This window comes from Conger conger, chromosome 4, assembly GCF_963514075.1.
Source record: "Conger conger chromosome 4, fConCon1.1, whole genome shotgun sequence".
In the NCBI taxonomy this organism is placed as follows: Eukaryota; Metazoa; Chordata; class Actinopteri; order Anguilliformes; family Congridae; genus Conger; species Conger conger.
In genome coordinates, this window is record NC_083763.1 from 18,462,912 (window position 1) to 18,475,831 (window position 12,920).

General features: G+C 43.6%; 1 protein-coding gene across 2 annotated transcripts in view; it reads right to left on the reverse strand.

Annotated features, from left to right (window-relative positions):
* Positions 1–12,167, reverse strand: part of kank4 (KN motif and ankyrin repeat domains 4) — a 43,781-nt gene extending 31,614 nt beyond the window's left edge. Inside the window, exon 1 of one of the 2 annotated variants that reach the window (XM_061240861.1) lies at positions 12,076–12,167. The gene's annotated coding sequence lies outside the window, so the exon portion shown is untranslated. Of the gene's footprint in view, positions 1–5,338; positions 5,368–12,075 lie in introns of those variants that run through there. The other variant, XM_061240863.1, reaches the window with a different exon arrangement.
* Positions 12,168–12,920: the final 753 nt, after the last annotated feature.

A 12,920-nucleotide genomic window follows, 5' to 3' on the forward strand; every position in this document is an offset into this window, starting at 1 on the left:
GAAGGAACGCATGTTTTGCCCCTCCCTGTCGATAATGTACAGTAATGAAACCCTCCCCAACATTTATCGCTCTTCATCTTTGTCTCCCGGCTATTAGTCTATCTACAGTATCTTTCTGTCGGTCTGTGTGTGTGTTAAAACAGAGGTAGGCAGCCTTGGTCTTTGGGTGACAGAGATGTTCCTGTTATTTGCTCTAGTATCTTTGTCTAGTATCTTTCATCAGCTTGTAACTATGGTCATTTGGAAGATTCATTGTTTTGCTGTCTCAAGAGACCAGAAACCCCCCCTCCCTTCCTCCGAACAGGCTTAGCAGTCCAGAACTGAACTCATGGAGCTCCCATAACCAAACAATACCCCCTGCCACAATGCATGATCCCTCACCATGGTCAAAGTTCACATTTTAAATAAAAGCAAATTAATCTCAATGAATATCAATGTCTGTTTGAATCGTGGAGGTGACCCTACGGAAATGCCAAAGTAAATACTTCACTGAGACCTTGAAATAAAGCAGGAGACAGTGGCAGGTAATTAATTCAGCACTGGGATCTTTCTCAGGCTAGCTTACAGAGAAAACCCAGTGACAGTTCTTAGAGACAGCTATACAGCGGCAGGTATGGCCACACCGACCCCCTTCTCTAAACAAACACACACAACCTTTATTACAAAAGCCCGCTAGGCCAGGCGCTGCGAAGCAAAGTACACTCTGCGGTGATATTCAGGGTTCAAGTGTAGCACATGTCCCGGTGGACTTCTTGTCAGGTTCAAACCACACTGGCGCAGCTGAAAACAGAAAAGAATGCTGGGAGGGGAATACATGGACAGACAAGTGGAGCCTGGAGAAACTGCTGGAAAGGGCTGCAGCAAACAGCCAAACCAAAGCACGCCACTTTGTTTTTCACTGAAGCACAAAACATCCTGTAACGTTAAGGAATTTGGACTTACGGTAAATCTGCTAGGTAACCCATGATGCACGATGAACAGTAATAGGCGCCAAAAAGGATGATTTGTAATTTTACCGAGGTAAAGAGCCACCCTGTATTCAGTCAATTTTCTGGGTGAAACTGAACTGCCAACAGATGGCAGCACGGTGTCACTTGTGCCACCCCCTCCTTGAGCTGTGAGGCAAATTAGACTGCCACACTACCTGCCCGTGCCACACTACCTCTTACTTTGCTCAAAACTGTGGTTGTTTTTGTTTCCCATCAGGTTAATCGGACATTCGACACAATATGCCGAAATAACACACACAAAATAACAGTCTGTTCTCGTACAGTGAAAAAACAAAAGAAAAACCTTTTTCTCCACCAAATTAGTTTTCCTCTTCCCAGAAATGTGAGCAATCCATCATTCCTCATAGCTTTTGGGCATTCTCTTGGTCCCAGCACATACCGGGTATCATAACATGGTAGCGCTTCCACTGCCACACTTCAAATTCACAGAATCCTTGTATACCGGATTCAAGAAAATGAGCGTTAATTATTACTCACACCATACTGAATGTATAATAACATAATTGTAATAACTGGTGATTATGTTCTTTCACACCTGTATGCTCTCCATATTGAAATGGCTGTTCCTGTTATGGTATGTTATCTGAAGACCGTCTGTCAGTTCTCACATTTCTGTGTGGGGTAATACAACATTCTCCATTGTGAATTCCTTGCATGCATCAGCACTGGGGCCCTTCAATTGGCCCTTCAATCTAATCAGCCATGACTCCCGCCATTCAGTCTGTCTGACCTTCAAACCATCTCCTGTACCTTTAGCACTAAGGGGCTCACTCAGGGAATGGTTTTGTGTACTTACACTTACATTTTTACAACATTAACAGCAGTAATTAGCACTAAGGGTTAATGTGTATATAAAGTACATATCTGTAAATAGTCACAGTATCATGTTATATCACAAACATCAATAAAATGATTGATTTTTTATTATTTAAAATCAATTATTCACTTCAAAAGTTGGTATAACATCAGTCGAGTGAATGATACAATCAGAACTACCACAGTAGAGAATGAAGGAAAATACTTCTATACCATAAAAAGTGTGCTAGTTCTCTTAAATGTAGCATGGTCCAGTCTCTCTGTGTTTGGTCAGGGCCTGATACACAGTCAGGTACACTAAGTGTAGCTGTCTGACACAAATGTGCTTGTTGTTTTCATGCTCATTTCCTCTGTACGCTTTCAGCACCACGAGTAGTGGCAGCACAGATTTAGCCACAGGAATCACCACAGAAACAGCCACTGACCCAAACAATGTCAGCTATGCACTAAGGGCACAACACAACAGCCGAGGGAGTTCCTGCACGCTCAAAGACACACAACAGCTTCTCACAGATGCCCGTGCATTCAAAGTCATGGCAACATCAGCAAAGTTTCTCATACTCTCGATACTATGTTGATTCTGTCCCTACCAATGTTATTCCCATAAACAGAATTCCTCAACTGGAATTTACAACTCAGTGGCCACTCTTGTTTGAACACAGATAAATTCATTCTTGATATGAAACCGTCAACCATTTACAAAAAAATCTTGATTTTGACAGATATAGTATTTAATTTTTCTAAAATGAGCTACTATGAATATATGCAAAACACAATCTCCCAAAATAACAATGAAAGTTACCGAGACTTGCCAGCTGCAGAAGGCAAATTTTCCCAGGTTGTTTATTTTGGCTATTTCTAGTATGTGGCCAGACACACTGAAAACACCACCTGTGACTTTCTCTGATGAGCAGGATATCAAATCCGTCCTCAGGGCCAATGCGTGCACTGTAGCAATGCACTCATATTTACAAGAGCATGATGGGACCTGTGATGAGAGCAGCATTCACCACCTGATCTGGTCTAAAATCCACAGTCAGTCACCGGGGCCCGTGGCTCACAAAGGAAGTGAAACAGGAGAATACCGTGTAAAGCACGCATTTATTTCTGGGTGAAACCTCTTCTTGTTGATATTGATTCTCGGAATGAAACACAAACGCAGGCATTGAAACGGGCATGCTCCGCGCTGGGAAATAGATATCAAATCAGCCCACGCACCGGCTTCTTCCTGAGAAGAAACAACACAGAGCCCAGGGGTTGTCAAGGTCACTCACTCCCTGTCTCGGAGGATCCTGGGTAAACTCGAGTTCCATTTCCACTGATGGTAAATCTATTCATTATCCGCTGAAGGACATTCCTCTCCACTCCCATCTACAATTCATTTCCAAACGCACAAAAACACAAACAAAGACACACAGACACACACATTTAGCAACCCATTTAAGGTCAAGACTTCTATGCTGTCAATGAAGGGGTTTATTTTTCTGCCATAAAAAAATGATGAAACATGTTTGTCACAATGCCCCAATTATATGTTACCGTAAATAGGAACACGGTCTATGGCCTCAAGAAAATTAATCTTATTGGCTTAAAGTCACAGTTGTGTATTTGCACACAGTAACTAAAATACATATTTAAAGTCAAATGTAAATATGGGGCAGTAATAAAATATACAAAAACTGTAGAAAAAAATAAATATATATATATATTATTCACAAAAACCTTACAAACTCACTGCTCTTAATGTTGTAATGTGCAATACTGTTCTCTGTTAGATGGGATGATATTGGGCTTCCATTGCTTCCAGGAAATAAACACGTAATGCTGAACTAGAGAGGAACATGCTATGCCTTTAAGCAAACCAATTAATTTACAAGAAGCCAAGACAGATGCATTCCATGTATGCCAGAGGTGTCTTGGAGAAGGCTATCTGGCATTTCCTTCACTCACAGATCCTAATTACGAGCTTTACGGACATCACAAGCCTCTTTAAAGTCTTAACAGAATGCTAATTAACAAGTCTCCAATCATCCGTGATCTTCTGCAACCAAGCTCAGGTTCACAGACAATAACACCATACCTTCTAAACACCTAGTGTTTCAAATGTGGCTTTCAATGTCTTGCCTATGACATTCTCTGATGTATCATTTCGGTTGAACGCTCTCTGTTTGACCGTAGCAATATGACATTCCCATCACGGAAAAACATTCTGAATTACATAATTGCTATGTGATTGCTAGACCTTTCTGACACAGGCAAGAAAATCTCTGAAAGCAAATTACTTCCTTTAAAATGGAGAAAGCCATAACCCCAAAACAAAGCCATAGCTGTGTTGCGCTTCAGGTGTCAAGGCAGCAGCCCTGATAATTTGAAAAGTAGTGAGCTGTAACAATCTACTACAAACAACTTGTCCATGTTTTATTAATAACTGAATACGGAAAAACATCGAGAGTATTAGGGGAAAAAAAACTACTGGCCATGACCTATTTTTCCTCCTCATCATCATAACATCTGAACACACTGATACCGGTGAGCTTATTGCTGCACTCAAATCGGTCAGGCCAATTTGTCAATTTGTCATCACGCATCTCCTTGGGCATATTTATCAGAGGGTAGGAATATTGATATAGCTGCACAGTAAAATGTCCAGTGTTAATGCAATTCTAACAGAGTACATACAATCAGTGAGCAAATTATAGGTGGGCCTTTACACCAGCTTGTTAATGCAAATATTTAATCAGCCAATCATGTGGCAGCAGCTAAATGTATAAAAGCATGCAGACGTGGTCAAGAGGTTCAGCTGTTGTTCAGACCAAATCTCAGAATGGGGAAGAAATGTGATCTAAGTGACTTTGACTGTGGAATGATTGTTGGTGCCAGAGAGGGTGGTTTGGTATCTCAGAAACTGCAAATCGCCTGTGAGTTTCACACACAATAATCCCTACAGTTTTCAGAGAATGGTGTGAAAAACAAAAAAAACATCCAGTGAGCAGCAGGATGTTTCTGCAGGGAAAAACGCCTTGCTAATGAGAGATGTCATAGGAGAAGGGCCAGACTGGTCGAAGCGGACAGGAAGTTAACAGTAAAACAAATAACCAGGCATTATAACAGCGGTATGCAGAAGAGCATCTCTGAATATATGAGTCCAATTGGGACCATAATGTACTCTGTAAGATTTAATTTAACACTGAACAGTGTACCTTCTCCAATGAGTGTGGTCATCCTCCTCAAGAGAGGATTAGCAATCAAAATATGTAATATTGATGCACATAATGTTCCACATTAGTCCCTTTAATCACATGCTGAGGACTAATGGACATAAGGACTGTGCATATGAAAGCACACTACAGTACACTGCTGTACTTTTATAGGTAAATATAAGGGTATATATGTGAATACACACTAAATCCTTGGGAAAATATCTTTAATATCTTTAACAGGCCTGTCATCTCTAGGAGCCCTGATGTGTAGCTAAAATTGACTGTTGTGCATGGTGGTTTAAATTCACACACCACAAATTCCTAGAGGGTCCACGCTTGGAGCGATCTCTGTATTTTGGTGGTCAGCAGTTCAGTGTAAGGTCAGCCAAAAGGAAATGGATGAGTCTGGGAGTTTTCATCCCGCCGCGGTCTCTCTTCTTCAAAGGCCTGGAAAGAGAGTGTCTGCTTTATGAAATACACTTTCCCTTTTTTAACATAATAAGATTATTGTTTCCTATGTCATTCTTATCACAGTTTTTCCCTGAGGGGGGGGGGAAGTTGGCTCTGTCAACAAGCATGTATCTGTGGGCATTATTAAAAACACATTCTGCTTGCATTCTTTCTCGAACCACAAATTAAGTTTCAGATCCTGACAACTTCAAGCTGTTACTTCCTCTCAAAAACAGTTGGCCTGCTAAAGCAGCATATTCTCCGATAAAGAATGCTAAATGTCAGGTTTGTGTTTCGTACTTGTAGGATACTTGAAGGTAATTATATTGTAGCTGGTCAAACAGCAGTGGCTAGGGGCTCTCTATGAGGAACAATCTGGTTTCCTTTCCCATATGAGCACTGAAGTTGGCCTATGAGGCTAATATACTAAGAGGGTATATGTCTTCAAGAATATTGGGATTTAGCGTTGTCTTCATAGGGCACAAACATTTTACTGTCATTATAATTCTTATTTGACTTCTCTTAAACAACTAAAAATCTAAAAATACATTATCTTTTCTTCCCACACAGAACTGTTATGTATCACTAATGTAATTTTGGGCCTCTCTCTCTCTCTCTCTCTCTCTCTCTCTCTCTCTCTCCAACTGTCTCTCACTTTCTCATTCTCTCTTGTTCCCAGACTTTAAGTCGAACCCTCAGTCACCACAAAGGGCTCAGCTTTCCTTCTGACACTCAGAGGGTTATTAGTGGAGGATATCTGGGATATGGGCTGATTTAAGCGCTGCAGATGAAAGGAGAGACAAAATTCCCATGCCTCTTTGCTATCAATGATTACAGCAGCAGCAGCAGCTAAAATGAGGCTGCCGTCCTCCCAGAAAGACCTGGCAGTGAACATCTCAGCCTGCAGAGACATGTGGGAGATACAGTAACTGTCAAAGACCAGGCACAGCCGCACTTACAGTATTTAATCGCACCGATTGAATCCTGCGGGATTGGTCTCCGATCAATCCCGCCAGTGTAACACAAACAGTAAAACCACCAAAAACATGACTATTTCACTGTATGCCTCGAGAGAAAAAATGATTTACCATCATCCAGTACGTTTGCATTGCGTATGGAATTTCAATAGCATTAAACAGAATAAAGAAAAATAATGGACACAATCACTTATCACCAGTTTCATGCACTGCTTTTCTGTTCAGTCGCATTACTGAAGCATGTCTGCACACATGCCCACACACACACACACACACACACAATGGACATGGACACATAGAAATACTCTCATAGACAGCACAAATATCTACATACACACGCGCGCACATACACACACACACGCACACACAAAATGGACATGCACACATAGAAATCCTCTCATAGACAGCACAAATGCTTACACACAAACATACACACACACACACATACACGCACACACGCACACACACACACACACACAATCACAAGTACATACAGTATGCTAGGACACAGACATGCACACTGTGTTCACAGAGCAAAAGAAAACATGGACCACAATCCCTCCCATTAGGACCAAAAGTCAAGCAGCACAACTCCCCCAGCTACATTCCTCCACAGCCAAATCTCACCGGACCTCCTATTTGCATTACTTGTAGGTCACTTGCAGGTTGCTGTTGGATCCATGGATGGTCTATTTTATCGAACGGAATAACAACCCTGTTCTGGATCATTTACATCAGCGCTGCCTCTGAGCATTTCAAGTAAGAGGCGGCCATGTCTGCAATGAGAGAGAGCTAGCAGGGCTGTTTCTTAATCAGGGATTTCAACTCCTTGATAAGGAGTGATAAACGGAAACTGCTTCACTGAAAATAAACTGCATTTTACAATCTACACCCAACACATCTGTCACTGAAAAACACACAGCCGAGGATTCTGGGTAGAGGATTAAGAGAGATGTTACGATTACTGCATAAAGCAGGCATCTGACCACCAATTATAAATGCATCCAGTCTTTTCACTTTGGAGATGCGGTGGAGTTGAGTACCGGTTCCACTGGTGTCTAATTTGGTATATCAGAACACTGAGAAGGTACATAATTCAGGAATGGACGCAACAAGCAGTGACCAAATGTCCTAGCCCACAATTTGGATAAACAAGAGTATCAGGGGTAGATTATGATGGGAATCAGTAATGAGTTTGGGCTAAGCTGTCGCGGGGTCGCTCGGTTGAACTTACGGTATGAAAACGCTTCTGTTAGGGAGCTGTGGTCAGCATAATGTGCTCTGTCAGTGCAACGGCATGGGGAATGTCTCTCTCTGCATCACAAAAGAGAGGGGCGTAAGAGAAGCCAGCCATTATACCCACCCCCACTCCAAGCCCACTGACTTTTGATGAAAATGTGTGATTGCAAGAGAACAGCCCTGGAATGAACCCAAGTTCTTTTAAACTCTCTGTGCTGTTCTCTCCACAGCGTTCCACATAACCTAGCTGATTCATATTCACAGAACAGAGTCCTTCCCCAGGTGCTCAGACAAGCCATTCACTTTTCACAACCACAATCAAAATGCTCTCACTTTTATGTTGGATCTTCCTGCATGTTAACAAATGATGTAACAGAACCAAAGTAACTCAAAATCATTCTTAAGCATTAGACATGGACATTCGTTTTGAACCAACAGAGTATGTGTTTGTGTGCCTTCTGAATGAAGCCACAATATTGTGCCTAACATTGTGTAACCATTGGTGGAAAACAGATGAAAACCGTATATTCAGAAAGGACATGAATTTACTGTCCTTTTACCAGTTCCAAGACTCATAGTCAGAATTTTAGGCTCATTAACTTTACGTTGGTACGTCTCCAGTGAGCCCTGGAATGTTTGACATATGGGCGAGTGACTGAGGCATACACACAGATATTGACATACTCACACAAAGACACACAAATGCACACACAAATACTACATATTCTCTCACACACCGAAGACAGACATACTGTTCACTGACCCACACAACGGACACACCTGCAAATGCTCACATACACACACACACACACACACACACCCAGACAGACACACACATAGATGAATTTAGCTGCACACCGGTGTTTTCCTCTGGAATATTAGGCATGTAGAGAAAAGTTACACTTAAACAATAAAACACATGCTTCTCTACAATATGCTCTGGATAGAACCAATGTTTAGACAATCTGTTCCATCCCGACAATTCTGTATTGACACAGACTTCTGCCTGTGCTTATGCTGGTTTCCAGTGAACATGTCTGGCACAAGTTCAAATGGAGAAAGGCTGATATACTGATACACTAAAGAGCTGGCATGCTGATGCGCTGCAGCTTATCTGCATTCTTATATACGATATGATCCCTTTCCAATGTGGAGCCATGAAAAACATTGAAGCACAACTCCTCCTCATACTTCTGCATTATCTATCATCAAACTACATTCTGCTAGGCTCCAGGAGCTAACAGTTATCACTTTTATCCAGCGTTGGAGGCAAAATAAAACTACAATAAAAGGCTGGATTTTCCAAAGCAGAGGGCAATAAAACGTTCATCCGATCTCTAATACACGCATACAGTAGCCAAAGAGCCTAGTAGCTGATCACATGTTAACAGCTTTAATTAGGTCACTGTGGGAATGGGTATTATAGATTGCCATATTCAGAAACAAACCTGTAAAGGGCTGTAGTATAGGCACAGTGGAATACTACACCAGTCAGTCTAAAATACTCTAAAGCAGTCTGTTAACAATCAGTCAGACAGTCATTTGTAGTCAGCCACCGATCAACTGATATTTTCAGTCAGGGTGTCCACTAGCAGGCTGTATTAAACAGAAAAATAGTCTTTCCCAGTCATAGTTAATAATCTTATGGCCAGTCTCACACAGGCATCCAATAGTTTTTTAATCATGGAATAATACAGATTCTAATAGTTGTCTAACTACAACAGTCACCTAATAGATTTACAGTAATCAACAGAGATGTTCTATCAGGGTAGGAAGCTTGGACAAGATGTACTAGGAGCAGAGGTTTCCAGAGAATACGCATGCCTCCACTCTGAATACTCTACCCAGGGGACAAGTCCACACCCTGAGGCCCCTCAGAGAGCTCCATTACCAAAACACAACAGCCCCCTTACTGGCTGCATAACTGTGGACTCACGTTAAAGAGATTCAAGAAAGAAGCTGTTTTCCACGCAACGTGTAGCAATGTTATTCTTCAGTTAGGGGCTGTAGGGGATTTTTCTTTGAGGTAACTCTCTCTCTCTTCTCTCTCTCTCTCTCTCTCTCTCTCTCTGACTTTCTCTTTCACTGTATGTGAGATGGCCATCCTTGTTTTTTCCTGCATGCTAATACAAGGAACAAATTAAAGGGTAATATAAAGTGGGGAGAGTACATAAATGATCTCATCTATTGTTCCCCCTGCCTCACTCTCCCTGAGGAACATCCTCCAGCAGGAAACTGGGGAGGGGAGAGCTCTGCTGGGCCTCCTCTGGGCCCAGGTCCCCCCTCAACTGCCGTAATCACTTCCCTCCCTCCACATATCAGAGCTCTGCAGAGACCACTGCTGCTGCTGTTAGTGGTGTTGTTAGTGCTGCTGTGTCAGTGCTGTTGTTAGTGCAGCTGGGTCAGTGCTGTTGTTAGTGCTGCTGCTGTCAGTGATGTTGTTAGTGCTGCTGTTAGTGCTGTTGTTAGTGCTGCTGTGTCAGTGCTGTTGTTAGTGCAGCTGCTGTGTCAGTGCTGTTGTTAGTGCTGTTGCTGTTAGTGCTGTTGTTAGTGCTGTTGCTGTTAGTGCTGTTGTTAGTGCTGCTGCTGTGTCAGTGATGATGTTAGTGCTGGTGTTAGTGCTGTTGTTAGTGCTGCTGTTAGTTCTGAATTGGCTCTTCTTTAATGCTCTTCGCTCGAGGCGGGGATCAGGCTGGCTATCGGATGTGCAACTGCAGCTCCACAGCAGCAGCATAGCCCTCAACACACCATCAGAAGCACATACACCTCCAGCAGATGTGGTGTGGCTGATTCTGTTGTACGGTATTCAGACCACGGGTGGAAATAAAGTGCCCACAGGCAGCTGCACGCTCTAAGCATGCTGTTCACACATAGACATGTGCAAACCCACAGTGCCAGTAATGGGAGAAAAAAGAAGCACGGAGCCCGAATGAGATTATCCACAATCCCCCGAGTTTGTTCAGACTCAGGGAAGCTGTGGAGGAATGCCTCTCATCTTTACCATGGGGTCCCAACAGAGCCAAGCTCCTGCTCTCTTTTCCCAGAGCTGCTCTCTGACGCCTGGGGTTTCGGCCAGTTTGATCGCTCCAGATCTCTATAATAGCGGGTAAACCCTACAATCCGTTTTGCACCTATTAAGTGAAATGAGAGAGGATGAGTTCATGCCATCCCCTGGAGATGAAACAATGTTAAATCCCCGTTGGGTCCAGAGGCCTAAGAGTGCCTGGCCCTCTCAGCGCCAGGTTTACTACAGCCCTGTGTGTAGTGGCAGCCAAGTCCTGGAAATTCAAGCCATCTGGCTCACTCAGGCACCTTGCCAGTTGTGATAGGGCGCTCAGAGGCACACCATATCTCAGCTCCTTGTTTTTATAAGTTATTACTGTGAGCCGCTCATAGCACTAAGTGCAGCGGAGCGGGGTTTCGGATTGTTTCACTTGGGGAAAAATGCCTGGTATGTTCAGATGCCCAGGCTGAAGCAACTGTTAGAGACCCCTGTGTTTGCAAAACAGCGCTGTAAATTACCCATCAGGCTCAGTGGAGTGTTTAGCTCTTCTGGGTGGGCCGGGAGTTAAACCATCCTGCCCGCCTTAAAATGTTCCACGGGGAGGATGACTTATGACATCATCGGACGACACACAGGCTGACAGTGAAACTGAGAGGACACCTGGCAAGTCTCCACAGAAGCAATAGATGCTATTCATAGTTACATCTCCCAGACACGGTTTCAGCAAACAGCCCCCACAGTTATACCGGTGCATACTAGAGTCTCTCACCACCACAATTTTAAATTGTCAAATGAAATCAAAAACAGTAGTCGCATTCAAACATTGCGCCCTATTGACTTTCAGGGTAATTGATGTTGTTTGTGCAGGGGGTGTGTATGAATTGCACAGGCTCCTCCCACAGAGGATTAATGTCCACAGTAACAGCTCTCCCAGCATACAACAGTCTGTCAGGCCCTGGGGACCAATCAATATGCCAGCCACTGACCACTGACGGTGTGCAAGACCAGTAAGGGGATGAAACACACTCAGGCTCTGTAGCTTTGAGGTAAATGTGGCAACAGAAATGCTCATTCAAAGTACAGCCACACATTTCATAGATGTTCACCCGGTCTAATATGCAATAATGTCACAAACAACTGCTTCCTTCATTAACCTCACAATAAAGCCCCAGTGGTGGACGTTAAACCTCCAAACAAAAGGTAAATCAGATCCAGCCGCAGAGGAATGCAAGACTCAAGAAGTTTCCAAGCGCAGAAGATGGCTGTTTATGAAGAGAGTGTGCTCTGTCCCCCTACAGCATGGGACCGGGACATGCTGGATTCCCACAGTGGATCCCAAAATCCCCCAGAAGAGAGGTGCTGTGTCCCCCATCTCTCACCTCTAACGTTGCCGTTCTTCTGCGTCCCCGTCCGGTCCACTGCGGAGTCCTTCAGGCGACCCCAGCCCTCCGCTCACACGCCGTGGCTCCCCCTCCGAGATGGCATCTGGAAGTGAGATACAGTTGTTTCTCAGAAATGTGCAGGGTATGGCAAAGTACTTTAAAACACAAGCAGTGTTGTGTCGCTGGTGGGATGGACACGCCTCCTTCCTCAGCGTTCATCCAATAAAATCCTGGAGGTCAGATCACACACAGGAGGCAGCTCAGCTCAACAGAAATACTGTACTGCTGTCTAGAGATTCTCATAAATAAGAGCCATTTGAAGAGAGAGAGGGAAAAACAAAGGGAGGGATTTAATAGCCCAGAGTCCTGTGTACAACCTTACTGTTGTGTGGGAGATTTGCTATGGACCCACAGTAAACAGAGTGGCAGCTATGCAGAGCCACGGTGTCCGGAGTAAGGAGAGGAATGGCACTGGGAGGAAAGAAAGTCTCTCTCAGGACATGCCTCTCATTCTTGATGTGCACCGTTGCCATTCTTCACATTTCCTCTGCAAAACGTTCCTTTCCATAGGGAGTTTACAGTCCCTGGCTCACTGCGTGTTTAACCCCCTCCTGTAACAGACAGTCTTCAAGCGAGGGGCTGGGGGGAAGGGATGGTGTTCCCTCCCGTAATCATTCATTTTAAAGGACAAACCTGGGACTGCCTGGAGCAAAGTGTAGAGGCCTTTTCCTGAGGGAAAATATGAGCACACAAGGTCAAATGTACACATAGTTGATCATAGAAAATGGGAATAAGGATATCTTAACCACCACGAAAGATGAGGCCAACACCTCTTAAAACAA